Source organism: Cervus elaphus, chromosome 15, assembly GCF_910594005.1.
Source record: "Cervus elaphus chromosome 15, mCerEla1.1, whole genome shotgun sequence".
Classification (NCBI taxonomy): Eukaryota; Metazoa; Chordata; class Mammalia; order Artiodactyla; family Cervidae; genus Cervus; species Cervus elaphus.
Genome location: NC_057829.1, coordinates 52,318,827 through 52,343,004, shown reverse-complemented (window position 1 = coordinate 52,343,004; position 24,178 = coordinate 52,318,827). Strand labels below are relative to the sequence as shown.

General features: G+C 41.5%; 1 protein-coding gene across 12 annotated transcripts in view; it reads left to right on the top strand.

Annotated features, from left to right (window-relative positions):
* Nucleotides 1-24,178, top strand: part of SGMS1 (sphingomyelin synthase 1) — a 324,458-nt gene that overhangs the window by 194,602 nt on the left and 105,678 nt on the right. For 11 of the 12 annotated variants that reach the window (XM_043926716.1, XM_043926715.1, XM_043926711.1 and 8 more), the window contains one exon: nt 3,289-3,369. The gene's annotated coding sequence lies outside the window, so the exon portion shown is untranslated. Of the gene's footprint in view, nt 1-3,288; nt 3,370-16,291; nt 16,672-24,178 lie in introns of those variants that run through there. The other variant, XM_043926720.1, reaches the window with a different exon arrangement.

Genomic DNA, 24,178 nt, shown 5'->3' with positions numbered 1-24,178 from the left:
TTCCTCTGGCTTTTCTAATTCCAGCTTGAACATCTGGAAGTTCACGGTTCATATACTGTTGAAACCTGGCTTGGAGAATTTTGAGCATTACTTTGCTAGTGTGTGAGATAAGTGCAATTGTGCAGTAGTTTGAGCATTTCTGACATTGCCTTTCTTTGGGATTGGAATGAAGATTGACCTTTTCCAGTCCTGTGGGCACTGCTGTGTTTTCCAAATTTGCTGGCATATTGAGTGCAGCACTTTCACAGCATCATCTTTCAGGATTTGAAATAGCTCAACTGGAATTCCATCACCTCCAATAGCTTTGTTCATAGTGATGCCTCCTAAGGCCCACTTGACTCCGCATTCCAGGATATCTGGCTCTAGGTGAGTGATCACACCATTGTGATTATCTGGGCCATTAAGATCTTCTTTGCATAGTTCTTCTGTGTATTCTTGCCACCTCTTCTTAATATCTTCTGCTTCTGTCAGGTCCATACCATTTCTGTCCTTTATTGAGCCCATCTTTGCATGAAATGTTCCCTTGGTATCTCTAATTTTTTTGAAGAGATCTCTAGTCTTTCCCAATCTATTGTTTTCCTCTATTTCTTTGCATTGATCACCGAGGAAGGCTTTCTTATCTCTCTTTGCTATTCTTTGGAACTCTGCATTCACATAGGTATATTTTTCCTTTTCTCCTTTGCTTTTCATTTCTCTTCTTTTCACAGCTATTTATAAGGCTCCTGAGACAACCATTTTACCTTTATGCATTTCTTTTTCTCAGGGATAGTCTTGATCCCTGCCCCCTGTACAATGTCATGAACCTCTGTCCATAGTTCTTTAGGCACTCTGCCTATCAGATCTAATCTCTTGAATCTATTTCTCACTTCCACTGTATAATCGTAAGGGATTTGATTTAGGTCATACCTGAATGGTCTAGTGGTTTTCCCTACTTTCTTCAATTTAAGTCTGAATTTGGCAATAAGGAGTTCATGATCTGAGCCACAGTCAGCTCCTGGTCTTGTTTTTGCTGACTGTATAGAGCTTCTCCATCTTTGGCTGCAAAGAATATAATCAATCTGATTTCGGTGTTGACCATCTGGTGATGTCCATGTGTAGAGTCTTCTCGTGTTGTTGGAAGAGGGTGTTTTTATGACCAGTGCCTTCTCTTGGCAAAACTCCATTAGCCTTTGCCCTGTTTCATTCTGTACCCTGAGGCCAAATTTGCCTGTTACTCCAGGTATTTCTTGACTTCTTTCTTTTGCATTCCAGTCCCCTATAATGACTTGGGTGTTAGTTCTAGAAGGTCTTGTAGGTCTTCAACCTTTTGAAAGAGGTGGCTGTTATCTTCATTACCTCCACCATAGTTTGGCCCCAGGTAAATAACAGGGAGTGAACACAGCCCCACCCATCAATAGAAAATTGGATTAAAGATTACTGAACATGGCCCCGCCCATCAGAATAAGACCCAGTTTCCCCCTCAGTCTGTCTCTCCCATCAGGAAGCTTCCATAAGCCTCTTATCCTTATCCATCAGAGGATAGATAGACTGAAAACCAGAATCACAGAGAACTAACCAATCTGATCACATGGACCACAGCCTCCTCTAACTCAATGAAACTATGAGCCTTGCTGTGTAGGGCCACCCAAGACCAACAGGTCATGGTGGAAAGCTCTGACAAAATGTGGTCCACTGGTGAAGGGAAAGGCAAATCACTTCAGTATTTTTGCTTTGAGAACCTCATGAGCAGTATGAAAAGGCAAAAAGATAGGACACTGAAAGATGAACTCCCCAGGTCGGTAGTTACCCAATATGCTCCTGGAGATCGTGGAGAAATAACTCCAGAAAAAATGAAGAGATGGAGCCAAAGCAACAACACCCAGTTGTGGGTGTGACTGGTGATGGAAGTAAAGCCTGATGCTGTAAAGAGCAGTACTGCACAGGAACCTGGAATGTTAGGTCCATGAATCAAGGCAAATTGGAAGTGGTCAAACAGAAGATGGCAGGAGTGAACATCAACATTTTAGGAATCAGTAAACTAAAGTGGACTGGAATGGGTGAATTTAACTGAGATGACCATTATATCTACTACTATGGGCAAGAATCCCTTAGAAGAAATGGAGCAGCCATCAGTCAACAGAAGAGTCTGAAATGCAGTACTTGGACGCAGTCTCAAAAACGACAGAATGATCTCTTGTTCATTTCCAAGGCAAACCATTCAGTATCACAGTAATCCAAGTCTATGCCTCAACCAGTGTAATCCATTAGTCCACAAATTGTATGGATCACCAATATCTGAAGTGGAAGTATGGACAAACTTCCAGTCTGAGCACCGAGTGCCCCTTGTTAGATCAAATCATGGTTGACTTTGGCAAATCATGTCTTTCATTTTATTTAATCTGAACAACCACACAGTATAGTAGGGGCCATTTGATCCTCTTTCAAAAATAAAGAAATTGAGGCTGGGGAATGTGAATGGATTTTCCCAAGGTCATGTGACTAGAAAGTGGTAGGACTTTGAGCAAAGCTTTTATCTAGGCATTGTCCTTTGACAGCTGGTGGTTTGGGTTGCCTAATCACTTGTCTCTTCTATCCTGTAATCTTTAAACAGTTTGTGAAACAGAGCAACAATTCAAATAAGAATCAACATAGGTAGTAATTATTGATAAAAGCAGGATTGGAAAACTCAGAAGTGTCAGTTCCCTCTTTCTGTAAAACATGCATTGGCCCCCAGTAACCCTGATGGAGTCATCCTAGTCCAGTAACTCTGCTGGAGAGAAGCCAACAGAGAAAGCTGGCTGATCCTCCCAGAAACAGGCGGCTGTTGTCCTGTTTACTGTGGGGAAATTAGCTTGACTCCGGGTGTTGGAGAGAACTGAGGGGAGACCCTTGCTGCCCAGCTCAGCACTGGGCCTCAGCACTAGACCAGTGCTTCCTCTAGCCTTCCCAAGTGGTTAGTCACTCACTTTTGAGAAGGAAGAGGGGTTTTGGGAAGAGGGGAGAGAGAGAAAGTGGCTTACTCTAATACTGCTTCCTCCCAAGAGACAGACTGAACATTTCTTCTGGAAAACATAAGGGAAGGTATTTTAAAAGTCTTCACCCCAACCCCCCACAGTAGAAATAGGGCTCTTTAAAGTTTTTCTTTTGATGTAATCTTCTGTGTTGTTCTCTCCTGCCTTTTTGATTTTGGAGAGAAAGGAAGAGACGACCATATTTCTCTCTAAGTTATAAAGAAAGAAGACTAATGTAGTAGAAACCAAGAAATGGACTTTATGAGACAGATAATCAGATTCTCTCTTCTCATGGCAGGTGATGGAAACGTACAGGAACAGTGGGAGAAGCTGGTAACTTACAGGAAGCCAAGATGACAAGAATTTTAAAGAACAATTCGTGAGTAAAATTTTGTTAGCTCTTTGGCATTCCTTTGACTTCAGGGTGAATTTTCTGTAAGAAACAAAGTTAAAACAATAGCCCAATTAAATACCTTAAAAGTTTAAAACAGAAAATTTTGAAAAGTAAGTATCTGAGTAAGTAAATACTTCTGAAACTTGGTGCCAACATTTCAGAGATTCTTTTGCATTGTTCTTTCTTGGCAGAGTGTCTCGTTTTAAGTTGGGTGTGTCAGTTTGGTGGATAGAGTATAAATATTTAAAAAACTGAAAGGGGATCCCTCTTACATTAACCTTGGACTTAGTCTCAAATGCAGATCATTCTTTCTTCCACTGGTTCCATGGGCCTTATTTCTTACTCACTTTTTGTGGGTACATTTTGGAGGTAAATATGAATAAACTTGGTGAATATGAAAAAATCGAGCTCTTTGTCAATTCCTCTTCAATGTACCTTTTTTTTTTTTCTTTTAACATGTAAGAGGCCATTAGTATTTGCAAATTATCTGACAGTTATATGTGATTGATTTTAGTTTCATTATGGTAGTCATAATGCTAGTAAGTAGGTAGTTAGTGGAAAGATCATACATTTTTGAGTCAGACATTCACACACCTGACTCTGGCTATTGTGCTTTTAGTCGTTACTCAGCCTCTCCACCTCAGTTGACTCATCAGTATCCTGGATTTGATAATATTTCTCATGAAATGAAAGACTTTTGGATAGTACTTTGTGCTGTGACTGTTACATTACAGGGCCACAGTAAAAGCAGTTACTTTCCATCCTTATATTTGCATCATGATTTCTAGTTTACAAACCTTTATTTTGATTTAGGAGACTGACCAGCTCAACTTCCTGAGCTACTGTCAGGCAGTGGTGGGTGAACATTGCAGATATTGATATGCAAGTAAATGTTCAGAGTCAGCCCTGAATGGTGGCGGGGGCCGGAGGGGGGTTGTAGTGTTTGCAAATTTCTGTAGTGTAAACACTCCCACCATCGCTGATTTCATGCTACCAGCAAGCATTACTGCCGGCAGAGTTGAGAAGTGATTGCAGGAGCACACCTTTATATGATTTCCTACCAACCAGGTATAATAGTTGCAAAGAACATCAAAGATCATTGATCATAGTAAAATAGGAAATGATGTGTTTTGAGTACTTATGATCTTTGTTTTTAGTATAGTTTAATTGTATGTTTATATAATTTAGCATTTACTGATGGTGTGTTTAACAATCACCTTGCCCCAAATCCTGAGAATATGCAAGGTTTTAAGGGACTGATACGTGAGCTGGCCTCAGCACACCAATGATGGTAAGTTTCCTATTGTGAAGACATTTCCAAGTCACAAATCTTCAATTATCTTTCTCAGCCCTGATGGTAAGAGCTTGGTTTGGTTGATAAAAGCAAGGTCTGCTTTTGAATCCATGCTAGGTAACCCAAGCTGTCATGCCTCCACAGCTTCTGGAATGAAGATTAGTGCCAAGATCAATCCAGAATTTAGATCTATTTTCTTAAGTGTGTGACTAGAGTTCTATGTTATTAACTCAGCTTTGTAACTGGCTGCTGGCACCCCTCACTTCTTCTGGCTTTTGAGTGATAGTGTGTGGAGATAAGTCAGACTGTTTATGTCTTGTGAACTTTTTTCTTTCCCTTCTCTGTACTCCGGTGAGTCTGCATTTCCTCAGGTAGTGACACTTTGGGGACAAGCAGCCAAGGTGCCTCCTGACTAATGATGGCATGTAGCTTTGCTTTGGACTCAGAAATTAAGAAAAAGGAATTGTCTCTATAGAGAATGAACCCAAACCAAAAACCTGAGCAGTTTAAAGTTCATACCAGCTGGATTAAGATCTTAGGGAGTAAAATGGTGAGAAGAAAGGAAACTGGATCAGATATCTCAGTGTTTCTTCTGGAAGCAATTTCTTCAGTCTTGTCACTTGCCCTTTAGAAGGGAACAATTGAAGCCTGAAATTGCTAAGTAACAGCTAAGATCGTGGTGCTTGTATTTATTTTAAATCTCACCCACTTAGTTCTCAAAACACATTCTTTATTGAACCTTAAAAAAAAAAAAACAAAAAAAAAACCACACGCCTTGGCTATTTCAAAACCTTCATTTATGTCAATTCCCTGAATCAGACTTACATAATCTTAAAACATTTTATTTCCCTTATTTCTTCCTAAAACAATAGGTATTTATATTTCCTACCGAGTCAGGATTGGACTTGGATTATTATAAAAGTAGTTCTTGTCCTTTTGAAGAGGAAACTCATGGATGAAAATCTGAGAGACTAATCTCTGGACTAAGAAATATTGACTTACATCTTAAACAAGTTGAATAAGGGTGTCTTTGGTCACTCTGAAAGCAAACATGGGAGTAATGATTAATAGCGAAATGTTGCCACAGATAAAATATCCTGACTGATAATTTCTCTCTCCAAAATGGACCCTATGCATCTTCGGAACATCCCCACAGTTAGATGAATTTTTGATTACAGCACTAGGTGTACAAACTTCAAATGTGCAGATTGTATAGCCTTGCTTTATGTTCAAATCAACATACTCAGTAGTGTCTGGATACTTGAGAGTCATGGGTCATTACGGTAGATTCCCTGATGACTCAGATGGTTTAGAATCTGCTTTCAATGAAGGTGACTTGGATTCCATCCCTGAGTTGGGAAGATCCCCTAGAGAAGGGAATGGCTACCTACTCCAGTTTTCTTACCTGGAAAATCCCAGGGACAGAGGAGCCTGGAGGGCTACAGTCTATGGGGTCACAAACAGTTGGACAGGACTGAATGACTAAGCACCAGTAAAAATAAAACAGGCTTATTCCACTTATTCAAGAGTTTATAATCAAGCCTGAACAGAGAAAATTGTCATTTCAAAACAAGTGTGATAAATGTTATAATAGATATATTAAATACTCAGGAAACAGACAAGAGAGAGGAATTACCTGTGTGATAAGAGTGAGCTGGGGTGGGGTATGTTCAGGAGCAGATGACATTTGAATTGCGTATTTAATGATTAATGCCTTTTAATTAAAATGCCTTTTTTAGGTTATAAAAGTTAACCGTGCTAATTGGAAAGAGTGTTAAAATGTGAAAATTATTAAGATTAGAAAACTCATTATCACTACCCAGAGATATGATTATTAGGGTTTTTTCTTTTTTTTGTATTCTGCATACTGTTCCTATGTCTAAATTAGATATTTTTCTCCCTAAAATGGATCATCATCAATATTACTTTGAAACCTGATTAGACTAATAATAAACTGAGACCACGCCAAATCAATAGGTATAATCTATATCATTTTTGTTACTGTTCTATAGCATCTCATGTATATGTGAACTATAATGTATTTAGCCATTTCCTTACTAGTGAGCATTTAGTTTGTTTTCAACTTTCCATTCTTTTAAAGCACACTGTGATAAATATCTTTGTGTGTGCACTGTGGTTCACTTAACCAGTTATTTGGATAGGATCTTTGAACAGAGTGGTAGGGAATACTCTATGTAGAACAAACAGTTTTTGAGCCAAGAGGGAGAGGTGGGAAAGGAGGATTCCATCCTGGGGAAAGGTCAGAATTGTAGTTTGGTTGAATGCAAAGAGAGAAGGCAGGTAGTGCTAATTAGGGCTAGAGGTAGAAGACAGAGATTGAAGCATCTTTGATGCTAAGTCCTTTATTCACTCTCAGTTGGAAGCCACATGTGGAATCTCTGTCATACTTGAAATGAAGACTGTCTTTAATTGCCCTTCATTTCTCTTGTTTGGGAAGAAATAAAAAATTAATACTGCTGCCTTCTGAAACTTCTTGAGAGTCTTAAGAAACTGACCAGTCAGGAAAACAAGTAAGAGAAGTCATGGGGAAAGAATGTGTGTGTGCTTAGGAAAAAACTCGACTAGAGGAGCTTATGGCTTTGACAGGGGAAGAAAATATCATTAATAAATGCATTTTCTACTTAAGAAATTTAAAGATAAATTAATGATTAATTTGGGAAAGATATGGGATAAGGGATAAATATCATAATTTAATAATAATACAACTTTTTTTATATTTAGCAAGTACTTTTTGTGCTTATGTGTTTTAAATATATTGTTTCACTTAATCTTTCAACAACTGTCTTAGAAAGTGTCTAAGATTATCTCCATTTTGTGGGTGAAACCAAAATCTCAAAAGGCTGCTTTGGTAAGAGATCACCAGAACTGGGTTCCAATTCAGGTGCCGCTGGGGCCTTGGGCAGGTCCTAGAATTGCACTAGGATAGTTGTCAGAATACAGTGAGACAATATCTGAAAGCTTATGAGAACAGCATAAAGTACCATAGAAATGAAAAGACTGCTTTTTATAATAGGCAACCTTCTCTCATAAAACTTCCCTGGTGGCTTAGATGGTAAAGCATCTGCCTGCACTGCAGGAGACCCAGGTTCGATCCCTGGGGCAGGAAGATCCCCTGGAGAAGGAAATGGCTACCCACTCCGGTACACTTGCCCAGAAAATCCCATGGACAGAGGAGCCTGGTAGGCTACAGTCCGTGGGACCACAAAGAGTCGGACACGACTGAGTGACTTCACTTACTTACTTCTTCTCTCATTACTGAAGGGAAGAAAGCACTTCTCTAGCCATTTTCCATTCCCTTTGCCGTAGGTTACATTACCATCAAAACATTTGCTATTCCTTCCTACCCACGCACCATCCTGTGGGAGAATTATGCTGTCACACCCACTGAGGGTTGAGCCTCATGGCTGTCTTGGCCCTTGGACTTGTAAATAACAATGACATGTGCCATTTCCAGGCAGAAATGGAATCTAAATTGCCTGGTTCTACCATCTCTCCTTTCTCTTTGCATGAGATCAACCTGTCCCAGTTAGGACTGCTACTTCTGCCTTGGTCCCAGAGGGAAAAGGACATGGAGCCCAAGCTCAGCTCACCTGCAGAGAACCAAACAGGAGTCAGAAATAAACCTTCCTCTGTTGTTGGCCTCTAAATTGCTGGTGTTACTTGGTACTGTGGCATAATTTAGCCTGAACTGATACACCCCTTTTTCACCCCTTAAGTATCACCCTCTAGCCCTTTCAGGACACACACAGATACTCTGTACAGACAACATCTTTGTAAAGCTGAAAAACAGTGCTCCCCATCATCAGTTGTATTACACTCTCTCCTGCATTGAAGAGGCCAGCCTTCATCAGAGGTTATTACTTTAAATAAGGCATTTAAATAAGGTACTTAGGGTTGACCAACTTGACCCTTATTTTTTTCCCCTTCAAACATTTATAGAATGTGTCCCATGTCAAAGTATGGACATCTAGAGGTTTAAAAAAATCCAAGCCTTGGTCCTGGTCTTTAGAAATCTTAAACAGTCTGATGCAGTCAGATGCTGTATATCTAATTCAGGAGACACAAGTTCGATCCCTGGGTTAGGAAGATCCTCTGGGGAAGTAAATGGCAACCCACTGAAGTATTCTTGCCTGGAAAACCCCATGGACAGAAGAGCCTGGCAAGCTATAGTCCATGTGGTTGCAAAGAGTCAGACACAACTGAGCGACTGAACAACAGCAAATCCTAACAGCTATAAAAGAAGGCAATGTCGGGTGGTGAAGGAGAGGGCCACTTTGATGAAGGTGTCTGTAGGTGTTCATATAGGTGTCCCCGTTTTGTTGTATGCTATCCTTAAGATGTTCTTTAAGTATTGTTACTTTCTTAGTTAAGCTTATCTTCCTTTTCCATCTCTTCCTTAGCATGTATTTATTGTGTCATTTAATTGTACTATGTGCTAGGCTTCCTTATTCTCAGTATGTAGTTTTTAGTCAGACAGTTTATACTGACTCACTCACTCAGTGTGTATGCCCTTTTTGACATATGGTGTAAACTATTTGGGCTTCCTGGTGGCTCAGCTGGTAAAGAAGCTGCCTGCATTGCGGGAGACCTGGGTTCGATCCCTGGGTTGGGAAGATCCCCTGGAGGAGGAAACGGCTACCCACTCCATTATTCTTGCCTGGAGAATTCCATGGGCAGAGGAGCCTGCCAGGCCCCAGTCCATGGGGTTGCAAACTCTTTAACTTGTTTACCTCAGTTTTTCCCCACAACTTAGTTGCTTAACACACTATTAAAACAAAATTATATTCTTAATAAAGGATTGACTCTTTTCTTTGGTTTTTCCCACTCTCAAGTTTTGAGTTCTTCTCACCATGATATATGAAGTGAAGTTCATGGTTGTTAATCCATGTGCTGCTTTTTTTTTTCTTCTTCTTCTTCTTATGGTATCTGATGTGCTTAAGGCTCTGCATGGGAGAACCAGTTTGTCTTGGCTTAGTAACACCTTACCTCAATTTGGAATAATTTCCAGATGACTTGTCATATTTCAGATCACATGCCTAATAATGTGACTAATGACTAGTCCTGGCTTTGGATGATGGAGTAAAACCAGAAGCTTCTACAAGTCTGTCTGGCCAGCGGTTGCTAGGTTAAGACAGTGTACAATCCAGCCATCCCCTTGCTTTATGATTGAATTCAACTGTTTTCTATCTTATTACTTCTGGCCATCTCTCCAGTTTTATTTCAAAAGGCATAACAAGGTTAATTTATTATGAAAGTCCCCTCTTGGATCAAGGGCTTTTAAATTCTTTGTCCAACATGCACAGAAGGAAGGAATTGTCCACCTCCATCAGATGGGAAGGAACACTCAGGGACCTGCCATAGTCACTAATGGTCTGCTTTTAGGTTGGGTGATAGGTTTATGATTGCTGATTTTATTATTATTTTTCCTGACCAATATGTTAAATATATTCTCTTATATGTAATAAATACTTCTTAACCATTTCAAACACATTTTTAAAAATGTGATATACAGCTAAAGCTGTAAAGTGCATCCATCACATTTATTTTGGCAGAACTGAGTCACCTCAGTTATTTTTGCCACTTTAATCTTTTTAAAAACACCTAAGTGCCCTCTTAAGATAGTGCCATCTTTTTTCAACAGGGCAAAACAAATTTTCTATGAAGATACTATTTATAGACCCTTAATTTTCAGACGCTGTTCATGTCAATACCAGCATTTGTATAACTTAAGGCTTATCCAGAGAAATATTTTCTTTTGTTTTGCCACAGAGAAATACCTTTTCTTGGGAAGATATAGAAAGTTAATGTCTGGCTATTGACTATGACTGCCCACTAGTTCCTTCTCTTCTCTGCAGGGAAATCTCGATATATACACAGAGTTGAAAATGTTAGCTCAGTTCTCAGTCACCTGAACTAAAAGCCCACTCTTGTCTGGCTGCTGTGGATATCGGACAGAATACTACCAGCTCTGGGGTCAGACATTCATAGCTTTGAAGCAGGCTGTGACACGTCTTCATGATTGACCTTAGTCTTCAAAACCTTCTTGAACGCCCAGTTTCCTCATGTGTTCAGTGCAGTTATTAATACCTGCCTTGCTGTACTGTGTGTACAGATTAAATGTCAAGTGATACGTGCACGATGGAAGCCACCATCATTACCAGATCCTCAGTAAGTGAATTCAATTGAGCATGTTCTTCTTGCTGTAGGTGGAATTTCAAGTACATTTTCCTATAGGAACAATGTTATGAATGGGGTCTGAGTATTGTATTAGAAATATTAACATTATACCTCAGATAAATCATGAGTTAAATAGGCCTCTAAAGACTGGCCAGAGAAGCCAATCTCTCTACATCTGGTCTCTAGTGAAATGCATTTCAAGTGCCACAGAAGAGTTCATTAAACAACTTTCAGAATGTAATTTATTACCAGATTGAAGACTGTTTAGCTTTTGCGTTAGACTTGAAATGGAATTTCTTGATAGGTGCTGATCTTTGGGGGACAGACAAAGGAGCCCCCTTTCTACTTCTGGGAAGTAAACACCTTCTGGAGAACTTAGTTGCTCTTTCCTCTAGTTCAGGTAGGTAGTTCTAGTGTAGACCAGTCAGTCATGGGACCTTGGCCACTGGGGTGGCTACATGGTCCACGCTGACCAGCGTGAGTTTTTCTTCAGAAGTTTTAAGATTATAACTATGGAATAGTCCCTCTTAGTGCCAGAGCTGGGAGTTAATTGGAAGAAGGCAGATTTTATTTATTTTTTTTTCTTTATTCAGTTGTGCCCAACTCTTTGTGATGAAGGCAGATTTTAGGAAGGGAGAACAAAGCCAACATGTAGAAGCAAAGATGTCCTTTTGTCCTGGTGGAGTTCACAGTGCAATGGCCCAAAAGCCTAGCCACCCCTGTGGCTTTCATGTTGCTAGCCCTGATGGCTCAGCAGGTAAAGAATCCACCTGCAATGCAGGAGACACAGGAGACGCGGGTTCTATCCCTGTATTGGGAAGATCCACTGCAGGAGGAAATGGGCAACCTGCTCCAGTATTCTTGCCTGAAAAATTCCATGGACAGAGGAGCCTGGTGGGCTACAGTCCATGGGGTTGCAAAGAATTGGACACGACTGAGTGACTAAGCACAGAGTCAGTCGATCTATCTTACTTTTGCCTCTGCTGCTTCAAGTGCCATGTTACCTGCAAATTAAAGAATACTAATTAGTTTGGCTCTTTATATTTGGAATATTTAAGAAGTGTGTCTTTGTCATGAGCAGTTATAATAAATGTCATTGCATAGTAGGGCAGCTGATTTATCACAGCTCTTTTAGAACAACAGTAGTGTTTATTCCCATCTCATAAAAGTAGAACTGTATTAGCACTAATCAAAAGATATGAGAGACTCTGTATGGATGCGAATGACTCTTGAATAGAGGCTTGCTCTAATGCAAATGTCATATAATTTTTTATTTTAAACTGTATAAGCAAATGGAAACTTAATGATGGTTCTAACAGTTACATGTTGCCTCGGACAACTGCCATTTGCTCACTTTTATGCTTAGGAGCACTTTAAGGTAAACAGGTAAGATATTTCTATTCAAGGAGGAATTGGTCTTTGGTAAGATTGTCAACTATGTATGTATGTGTTCCTAATTTGAGAGGGAAGATGGAATGACTTAGTCTCTGTGTTCTTGTGAGTGGGTTAGTGTTTGGGGAACTGAGATGGTATGTGCTGACACTCTTCTGTAAACTGTACTTCCTTTTAGGAAGTATCAGATTTGCTTTCTCAGTAGTGGCATTCTTTATTGTTGGAACATGTCGTAAAGAGCAAAGACTCACATCTGTCGCTTGGGTTCTGATTGCCAACTGGGTTGAACAGCTATAATGTTTGTGTATTCTTGATGTGTCAGCAGTCAAAAGGAAAGTTTTCCTTTCTCCTTTGTGGCTGTTATATGACTTAAACACCATTATATCAACAGCAACTATTTATTCAGAATCTGCTAGGTCCTGGGGAGACAAGGCCTCTGAAACATTGTCTCTGTCTCCAATGGACTTTTGTCATCTGAGAGAGAAAAGCCAGAGATTTCAAACAGAAGAAAGACACTTAGGCTCTCTAAGTTAGTTTTGAGATGGAGGTATTAAAGAACAAATCTGTAGGCATCTGGAAGAGAGGAGAGTTCCCTGAGATTTGAACCAGTCAGTAGGGGTCCAGGAAAGGAAGGGGTTTGAGAGGATCTGAAAGGTGGTAACTTGTAAGGAGAGTGGGAGAGACAGAGGCCATGGTGTGGGCCCAGGTGTGGAAGTGGTAATGTGCCCGTTGCTTTAGGGGAACAAGAAGTAGGCTGGTGAGATTATTTGGCCAAAGGTTTTTTAAGTGGAAGATGGGGGCTGAAGAGGTGAAAGCCAGCTTTTGAATTACTAAACGTCATGGCCCCCGGTGCTGGGAAAGATTGAGGGTAGGAGGAGAAGGGGGAGGCAGAGGATGAGACGGTTCGATGGAGGCAATGGACATGAGTCTGAGCAAACTCTGGGAGATAGTGAAGGACAGGGAAGCCTGGTGTGCTGCAGTCCATGGGGTCGAAAAGAGTTGGACACAACTTAGCAACTAAACAACAGCAGTGTCATGGCATTGGGATTGGAGCTAATTGTTTCTTTTTTGAAACCATGGATTGCAAAGTACAAAGATTGTCATTTTAACTTTGGACAACAAAGATATCCTAGAAATAGTGACCTTTTTTCTATTGTGAGAACGTTCTGATAACGTTGGTAATTGTGCCTTTTTTTTCCAAAACATAAGGATCATTGTAAACATCTTTCAGGTGCTTTGAGCTGTGATCACAGGTGCACTTATTTATGAACCTTCCTTCTTGAATGGAGCACCAACTCTATACATTCTCAGCTTGACTGGATCCTAGATAATAGAAACAAACTAGAGTATCTCTCTCTTTTCCTGTGTGGGTTACCTTTCCCGTCCTCTTTTATCTGTGTATGGCTGCACAAATGCATACAGTTGCATATTTTATTCTGTTTTTTATTTTTTGGCCATGCTTCACGGCATGTGGGATCTTAGTTCCCCCAAAATGGACTGAACCCATGCCCTGTGCATTGGAAGTGTGAAGTCTTAACCACTGGGCTACCAGGCAAGTCCCCAACTGCACATTTTAAACTCAAGGTCACGAAGCTTACTGAGTTGCCCATATTCACATAGGTTTTATATATATGTATACACACATATTCACACACACATATATAGTCTTTTCATATAATATAAAAGAGCTACAGTTCTTGATGTAACAGCCAACATATTATCAGTTTGGCCAGTATAATTGACAATAATGGTTTCATAAGCAGAAAATCAATGTGCCTAAAAATCAGTATTAATTTCAATGACTGTTTGAAGAAAGTTGCCTGCAACGCACATGTTTTCCTCTTGATCTCTACTACAAAACTCTATTTGTTTAACTGATAAGAGAGACGAAGGGTTTATGACACGATGGCATGCTGGACTCTGACAGTTACCACGTGACAATGATGTCCTGGAAGCAGAGAGGATTGGACCTGGCAGCAGGAGCAGCAGTTAGGAGACTCAAATTTAGTAACCCTGGCATGGGGGCATGGATGCCTGAACCAGAATGGAGAAACCAGTACAGATATGAAAGACATCAAGAAGCTGTCATCACGCCAGGTGATACTGAATTGTCAATAGGGAGGGAGGGAGCACAGATGATTCTAGACTTCAATTTACAATGTCTAAGACCATAAAATTAGCTTTATAAGGAATATGCAAGTCAAGAGACATTTATCAGTTTCATCACCTAGGATATAGGCCCAGTTTATGTGAGTCCCTTGGACTGCAAGGAGATCCAACCAGTTCATCCTAAAGGAAATCAGTCCTAAATATTCACTGGAAGGACTGATGCTGAAGCTGAAGCTCCAATACTTTGGCCACCTGATGGGAAGAACTGACTCCTTAGAAAAGACCCTGATGTTGGGAAAGACTGATGGCAGGAGAAGGGGACGACAGAGGATGAGATGGCTGGATGGCATCACTGACTGGATGGACAGGAGTTTGAGGAAGCTCCAGGAGTTGATGATGGACAGGGAAGCCTGAGTGCAGTTCATGGGCCCGCAAAGAGTCGGACATGACTGAGCAACTGAACTGAACTGACTGACTGACTATGCCTCTTGCTAAGGTTAAATGTTAGGTCATAGGCTTATCTTGTGCCTGCCCTGTTTGGGGCCATAACTTGCTCTTAAAAATGAAAGAATGCTTAGGAATCTGCAGAGAGAGATGAAGCAGTTTACGCAGGGCCAAGTACCTGATCACTTACTGGCAGAGCTGGGATGAGGACAGGACCTTTGGACTCCTGGTGAAGCGTTCTTTCTATTCTTCCATGATGGTTCGCAAAAAAGAGTAGCATTTTAGAAAGAGCCCTGGATCTCCCTTGAGATTTTATCTTTGCCTTAAAAGAATATTTTAAAGAAATCCTGGCCTATGGAAATCCCGGTTTTAAACAAATGCAAGGAAGTTAAATTTAGGAGATCTTCTCCAAAGCCAAGATGGTTTAATTGGTAACTTAAAAAATAAAAAAAATTATTACTCTGTAAAAACTCTGCCCCCACTAGTAATCAACTGGTGGTCAGGACCTAGCAGTTCTATGGGCTCCTGTAATTTGCCAATTCCAAACTACTTAAAGTTTCTCTTTTCAATCTTTCTATTCCAACATGGTGTTTAGGGTACAGTGACCAGATAGAATAAATATTTCCAAAATCACGCTTACTTTTTAAAAGTTGGTTTAACTGTGGCATAAATGGAATCATTCCAATTCTAAGCTTTTTTTTTTTCCTTCCTGCTACTAATTAAATTTCTCTGGTAAAACAAGAACACCATATTCAAGAATTCTAGACCAAAAGCTCCTTGAGGTTTTTTTTTTTTTACCGCTTAAATAAGGGACACTCATACCATGCAAATACCAAAGAACTATTCGAGTTCAAAAATTTTTTGGATATTTTAACTTAACCAGAATTTAAACAGAAAAATTACCGGCCAGTTTGGCCACAATTTTGGAGATTTTGAGTCCCAACTCAGAGGGACAGGCAGCATTGTCTGAGTGCCTAATCTACACGTCACTGTGTCAAATACTCTGCCTGTATTATTATATATAATCTGTCCAGCAAAGTGCTGGATGGGCATTTTATCTCCCTCATTGCAGATAATAACCCCGCAAGACCAAACAGTGTCAGAGGTTAGATCTCAGTCTTAGAGGTTAGATCCCAATCTGCTCCGACGCCAGATTCCAAGGTGCCATTCAGGATCGCTGCCTAACTCAATTAACTTTTACTAAGTAACACAAATTAACATATGTCCACTGATCAAGTTATCTATCATAACAGAATTTACCCTTGTTTTTCTTGACGTTGTGAAAGGCTTAAGTTTTCAAAAAAAAGAAAAAAAGTCTGTAAAAGGCTCCTAAGCCTGACATAAATCAAGAAAGGCAAGTTCCGCCTTAACGGACTGTGAACACGCTTATTGGTTAGGATCGCACGGGCTGACTCATTTCTTTTTTGCTGTGTTAGAGGGCCACACCCTGAATTCCAAAAAAAAAAAAAAAAAAAACCCAAACCTCTGCTGCCCGGCCACACCCGCGGCTTCCCTGCCGGAGCCTCTGGGGGTTAGAGCCGGCGTGCCCGCTCACAGCTGCCCCCCGGAGAGGATCCTCCCGCCGCACGTCTGTCGGCCCGCCCGCCCGGACGCCGGCTGCGAAGCGCCGCGGTCCTCGCACGCCGGCCCCGCAGGCCGCGGGAGAAGGCGGTTCGGGCCGGCGGAGGCGCGCCCGGGAGCCGGGGCCGGGGGGTCGGCGCGCCGCCGGCCGCCTTCTCCTTTCCACCGGAGTCCGGGCGGGCAGCGCGCACCCTGAGCGCGCCGTACCCGCGCGCGGACTTGGCGCCCCAGGAAGTTTCTGGAGACTTGGCCTCCAGGGAGGAGAGACCGTAAGTACTGCTCATTCTGGGATGCTTGGCTTCATTAATAGGCTCTCTGGGGGCCGCGTGGTAACACTGTCATACAGAGACCTGGTTAGAAGCGGGGAGAAACAGCCTTCCCTGCCTTGCAGAAAACACTTGGTACCGCAGGCTTTGCTGTTCCCTCTCCTAAGGGACTCTTAGTTTTTACTGGATGCGCTTTGATGATCCAACAGGCAATTGCTATTGATACCTGAGAACTCTAACACCACGGTAGTTGACTTTAGAAATTGGGGTCTCAGTAGAGGTAGGTAGGCTGCATCAACAAGATGCTCTAAGTGTTGGGGGTGCGTTTGAGAGTCAAGGGGTCAGGGGGTGGTTTCAGTTTGGGTTTATCAGGCTTTCCTAATGGAGGGTTTTGAGGGAGTGGGGTTGTATTTACAGCTTGGTTGCTCCGTTTTGGGGAAGTACTCACTTTCTCAACTCCAGTCCTGGTATAGAAAGGTTCTTTAGCCAACTCCTGTGCCTGATGGGGAGCAGCTGGTGAGTGAGCCCAGCGCGCAGTGCCAGAGGAAAGCACGTGCTCCGGGTGTTTTGGAATGCGTGTTTACTCCACTGCCGTGCTCTCTGTTTCTTGTGGCCAGGTAACTGCTCCTGTGGAATTTGGGGAAATAAAAACACTGAGAAGAAGGCATGGTACTTGCTTTCCCCCACTGCCCCACCTGTTTGTGTATGCTGTGTGTAGACATTACTTAAGTTGTAACGGGAGCCAGAAGATCTAAGGTCTGTTGACTCTGTTGAATTGATCACTGTTAAATTTATGTAGAAAGAGTGAGCCTCTTTGAAAAGTCTGCTTTTATTTAAAACTGCTTTTTATGTAAAAAGTTATCAGCACGTGCATAGCGATTTGTATGGTGCAGGCAAATATTTTCTTCTGAGAGGGGTGAGGAGGTAGAGAAGCAGATTATTGCTGTGATTATTGCTGTTTTATTTGAGGACACAGTGTAACAGTTGTCACCACCAGAAACTGTACTAAAAAGTCAGGCTGAAGATACCGTAAGAGCATAAAGGATGACAGGAAAATGTAAATGAATTATGAAATTACACCTGTGAATTATAAAGGTATGAATAGTACCTTTACTCTTCATTTTTGTAGATACAAACTAATGCAACAGAGAGAATGAGTTAAGTGCTTAAGCAGCTGACTTTTAAACTCTGTAAAGGAAATGCTTCTGGAAAGAAATCGCTTCTAAGTGGAATAATTAGAGTAGTTAGAATTTTTAATCAGTTGCCCTTTGAATTCCTAGTTCCACTAATTTTGTGCTCATACGCTCATGGTTAAATTCAGTTGCTTCGAGTTTAACTAATCAAAGGCCTCTGCATTAAAGGTGACATCTTGGGATCCCATTTCTTTTGGAAAACAGACTGTGATGTTGACAGAAATGACCATAAGTCCACTGGGGTAGTTGGAAAAGCACCCCCCGCCCCAGGTGGTGAGAATGGGAAAATATTTAATTAACTCTAAGATGTCTAAAATCTAAAGGGATAATTAAATCCAAATTTTGCTTTGAGTTTCAGCTGGTAGCTATAACAGACCAGAACATTTAAGTGAGATGCTTCACACCTGCGGCCTCATTTTCGTTTTTCCCAGTAATGTTGAGAGGTAGAGGTATTATCAGCTCTGCTTTCTAGATGAAGAAACAACCTCAGCAAGGTTACCTCATCTCCAAATTTTGTAGCCGGTTAATTTAGTTTACAAGGTAACATTTAAAGTTTGTCATTTTTCCCCATGTGGCCCCAATTGCTCCTAATGTAGTGTTGATTTTTCTGTGTGAAGTAATCCAGAGGAGGTTCTGGGTTCAAAGCAGATTTTCGAAGGGGTTTTAAGCTCCTCATTGCCCCAGTGCCAGAATATCAAGGTTCAAGGAATAATGCATTTACTTTGGAAGCTTGCCGTTTTCAAGTATTTACTAAGCAAGCCCTCTCCTTCACAAGCCCAAGCATTGATACCCGATGCTGCCTCATGGTTGCTGGTTTGGGGGAACTTTACCTTTTTTCCTGAGGCCCTGCTAATTGAGTGTGTGCAGATTGTTCTGTTTCTCACCAAGTATGGCTCGGCCGTTCTCTGATTTTAATACCAAGCAACTGAGCTTATGGTCATCCAGTGGTTGACTGTCTAAATGCACTCCTGCAGTATTTTATATGCTATGTGAAATGTTTTAAAATTTCTACTAGCATTTAGGTTAGTGCTGAACCTATTTGTTAGCAATGATAGGGTCGTGAAAAGCATGCTCTGTGAATGCTAAAGATTTTTTTGTTGTTGTTGAAGGTGGGGTAGGCTCAGCGCGTCTCACCAGGGGTGGCCAGTTCTGAGAGTCCATCTGCTGGATCATCTGTTGGTGACTTTCAACCTCACAGAGCCTCTCTGTCAGGCTCCTCTATCCATAGGATTCCCCAGGCAAGCATACTGGAGTGGGTTGCCATTTCCTTCTCCAAGTGATATTCCCAACCCAGAGATTGAATCCATGTCTCCTGCATTTGAGATAGATTCTTTACCAATTGAGCCACCAGGGGATCATCTGTTGGGATGCCACATAGTACAGAACAATGCCACTTTCTTAGAAGACAAAGAACTACATTGTCTGTTCCAGGATGGAATATGGCTCACATGCCACCTCATCATTCTTGGCATCTATTTGACACTGAATACCCACCCACCTTCTCAGGCAAAACAAGGATGCCTTGGCTTCCTTCTTAAACCTCTCTGAACCCCCAGCTGCTTTAAGTGAATGGAATTCTTGAGGGTGTTGAAAGGACATGCCCATGTGCTGATAAAACCATTTTGGGGTGATTTTGAGAAAATTGTGGAGAGGAGGAAGTGTGCTGGTCCACTTTGATTTTCACAACTGGGGAGATGGTAAATTATGGAAACTTCAGCTGCAGCGTGTATGTTGCTATTTAGCAGAATAATAAATCACATTTTTGAAAAGATGAATTGGGATCACTTAAAAAAAAAAAAAGTGGTGGTGATCAGTAGGTAGCATCACTCATCTCTAATAGGCCTCATTTCTTTTTCAGTCTCTTGGATCTTGTGTGTGCTTTGCTTGCTCTGTCGTGTCCAGCTCTTTGCGACCCCATGGACTATAGCCCATGAGGCTTCTCTGTCCATGGATTCTCCAGGCAGGGATATTGGAGTGGGTTGCCGTTCCCTTCTTCAGGGAATCTTTTGACCTAGGTATAGAATCTGAGTCTCTTGTGTCGCCTTCATTGGCAGGCAGATTCTTTAGCACCTGTGTCACTTGCTACTTAAAAAGTATACAAGGATGTGGTCGTGCCATGCTATGGATACAACATGTCTGCACTGGCAAAACATTTAACAACGTGCTGTGTATTCTTTACTCAAGATGGACAAATATGGGATGGACAGCAGCGTCAGTAAGTGGGTGTGTGTCTTGTCATACCCAAGGAGGGATTATCAGTAGGGTCACCTCAGAATTGAATAAGGTGCCCACAATATGCCTTGATGAGGGCATTTGCTACAACTGGACAACAAAACTCACTGGTAGAGACAGAGAATTTAGAACCCGGGAGGTGATAACCCTGCAGTTCTTTGAAGTCCTGTAGATAGTGGTTCAGAACAGGGATTTTGGAGCCTGATCTTGGGCAAGTTATTTGAGTGCTCTTTGCCTCCGTCTCTCCATTCATAAAATGCAGGTGATACTACTTCCTTCACACGGCTGTTGAAGATGGTAAGGATCAAATCAGATGATTCAACCCAACTGCTTGAAAACAGAGCCTGACCATAAATCGTGTGTGCCGTTTTAGTCTTTGTTGCTACTGCCTTTTCTCCTGTGGCAATATTGTGCCTGTTTCTGGGTCTGTGTTTAAGTATGTGTCCGGAATGGAGTAATCAGGTTTTCGGAGAGAGCCTATAAACTCTATGAACAACGGTTGAAGATGCTGAGGATGTGTACCATAGTGTAACAGCTTAGAGACAGTAAGCATATACCGAGAAGTGACCAGAGGTGATCACTTCTGAATTCTAAGATACTTCGTCCAGTCTAAATGCTTTCTTTTAAGGAACTGTAGCTTGGTATAAAAGAGGTCTCCATTAAACTCGGATTTAGTGGGATTCTTTTCTGGCTATCAGTACAATCTTTAACCAGGCCATTAACTTAACACAGTGGCTTTCCATGGCGTGTGAGTTACCCCTCAGGAGACGTTTGGTCATAGTTTTGATGGACACAGCTAGGGTGGGAAGAGTGCTGCTGGTATTTAGCAGGTAGAGACCAGGGATGCTGCTGACATCCTGCAATGCACGGGATGGCCCCAAACTGACAGTTATCCTTTTCAAATGTCGATAGTGCCAACATTTGAGAAACCCTGGCTTACCTCTTCATTATATGTGTTTCTCTTTGTGAAATCTGAGTACTGATCTTGGCTTTAGCAACATCACAAAGTAGCTTGAAGAGTGTATTTATGAAAGGGCCTTTGAGAGTTAACATATTCTGAAATCTGCAGATGTATACAGCATATACATTTTATCAGCAGCAACACAGTAAAGTATCACTTGCTCCATTGCGGGGAGAGAGATATTATGGTGGTTTGAGAATCTGATAGGTCTGTGCTTGAGTCTCAGCCCTTCCAGTTTAACTGGCTGTGTGATTTGGGGCAGGTTTCTTTAGCATATCCCTAAAATCAGTTGCAAGTTAATGTCTTTGACTTACGAGTTTCACTGTTTGTGTATGTGTGTATGTGAGAGAGAAAGAGATAAGGTTTGGATTGAAAGATCCCCAAGTGTGTATAACCCACCTGCTGTCTACCTTCTAAAAGCAGAATGCTTTGTAGCAATGTTTATCTTCAAGGAGGTAGCAGTAAAGGTTCCCTGAGTTAGAGAGGTTCTTAACTCAGGTTGGAGAGTGGAAGTTAGTGGTTTTTTAAAGAGAGGTTACTTCCTAACTTTTTTCTCACAGTCCTCAGTGCATTGGAACTGAATTGTTTAAAACTCACATAAACACATGAGCTGAGCCCTTAGATGGAGGAGGTGTTAGTCCCCCGACAGCTGGCCTCTCTGTGGGCATCTGGAAACGTTCCTGCTGGAGCGGTGGGGAGAACTCGTGGCTGGCTTACACCACGAGAGCGATGGCAGCCCCGAGGTGAAGTGCAGCAGCCACAGCCTCCGCGGCATGTGGAAGGGAATGACTTGAGGACCAGCTTACACTTAGGAGAAATTTATAACACAGATTAAACTCTGTTAGTGCTTGGAGCCTTTCATTAAGCTAACCTTCAAGCTTTAAGTCTCCTAATGGTACAGAAATAGAAGGTGGTGTTCCAGACCCTCAGGGTCTCCAGCTGCCCTTGAGTTGCTTGGTAAGCACTCTTGGTGAAAGCTCAGTGATTCTAATGGAGAATCTTGAACTGGTTACACAAAATTGCATACCTCTGTGGGGTCAGAAGGCAAGAGTTTGATATTCAAGCCAAATTGAAAGTCAGGTTAATAATAAACTAAATGAGGCTAACAGAGGCATCATAATTTTAGATAGTACCAGTGACCACAATTCTTGAGACAGCTTAGATGATTGCTCCACTTTTGTAGGTACATCCTTATATATATCATTTTGATTTCTCTGATGTGGGTGAGACCAGAAAATTCCATAAGCTGCCAAAAGTGTTGTTGAAAGTGTTGGAAGGCTGATTATGGGTTTGCAAAGGCCCCTGGGCATCAGCTTAGTGAAACTGTGCAGTAGTGGGTAACAAAATCCAACTTTTAACCTTGTGCTGAGTCAACAGATCTAAAGATAGATTTCTTTGAGTCTTGCAACTAGAATCTCACCAAAAGACCCCAACAAATTTTAAACATAGAAGGAACAAAGAGATTTAAAATGTCAAAGTAGAGTGCAACAGGATAGCTCATCCTCCACATCTAAGGCCTGTTAGTTTGTGTTTTGGCATTTAATGATTTTTAAAAAGTGTACGTCTTTCAATATAAGTTGTGAGTGGAGTATTTTTTTTTTTTAAAGCAGCCGGTCCCCCTTCCCTGAAATTCCTAAAACCTTCATCTCCCTGTGGAATCATTGGCTTCTGCCCTAAGTGTGGTATGCATACCATACATTAGGGCCAGCAGGGAGATCCCTTCTGCTTTCTGACCAAAAGAAACTGTAAAATACCTCTATAATGAATGGATCACAGAAAAGATAGGTGAAGTAAGTAAAGAGATTAAATGGCTTCTAGGGTAAAATTATAACTTAGTCAAAGGTACTGACATCTTAGTCTGAAAAAGGATCCTTTTGAAGGAGAGTTCAGTGGAGTGAAACTTGGAGACGTCAGGTTGGCCTTTCCATCGGAGAAGGTCCCCTGCCCCTCATAGCATCACTGGATCTGTCTAATGATCTTACCCCAGTGGTGGGGCCATCTGTGGGTTGACATCAGTTGGTTAGGTTCCAAACCTGACTTCGACTGTAATCTTGCCCTCGTCACTGAACACCCCTGAGCCTACCTGAACGCTCACGTGCACTGTCAGGCCACACAGGAAGCCACAGAAGCCCTTCTGTGCCCGTGATGCATTCTTCTGATTATACTTTGGGTTCCTCATGAATTATGTTTTTTGGGAGACATAGGATCAGCACACATCAGCATCGAACATCTAGTCTACATGATGGTATTAAATTGATGTTTTTACTTGAATGTCACCCTGAGCGTGGTTAGCCCGAGCCATCTGCTAATCACCACATTTGTGAATTGCAACTTTCAGGGGTCAGCCTTGAATGGTGGCAAGTCCACACCAAATGATGGTACTCTGTGGAGACTAGTTGGCTTCTCCAGTGTTTGTCTTTGCCCTGAGTATACTTTTCTGTATGACCAGCAACGTAAGAAGGTGATGCCCATCCTGATGGTAGTATCTTTTTTACTCTTTTGAAAACAGTGGGAAGAAAAATGAGTATAACAGTGCTTTATCATGCTGGAAATGCGGTGGTCTCTTGTTAGTGAGTCACGTAAACACGAATAAAGCTAACTAGAGTACATTGTTATCGGTACAATTACAATGTAAACTAATTCCTGCTTTGCTAGTTAGCATATCCTATAATTCTCATTTAGATGGCACAGATTACTAAACAATTACAAAAGTCCCCAGTCAAAGCAGTTCATAGCCAGCATTTCACAGTAGCATTTTGCAGGGTGATTTAGTATGGCTGAGATTCTTGTAGATTTATAAAGCATACTTCTATTTGGTTCTCAGGATAGCATGGCCAGGTCTTTGGGGGCATTTGAGTTCCAAAAGCTGTGGTACTTGTAAAGTCTATTCAGGTAAAACTATGCTTTTAATATTATTATATTCCCACAGATATACTGAAACGATTCCCTGAAGTTAAGTACTGTTGATAGGAAGTGATTGTGTGCTGTTGAGGCATGGTTAGATAATACCAGTCTACCATCCTGGGAGAGTCTTAAATCTTTAGCATTTACTTCCAGGAGCAAAATTCTCAGGAGAAGCAGGAGCCTGATGATGTCATTTACGCTGATGATGTCCATGTAAAGG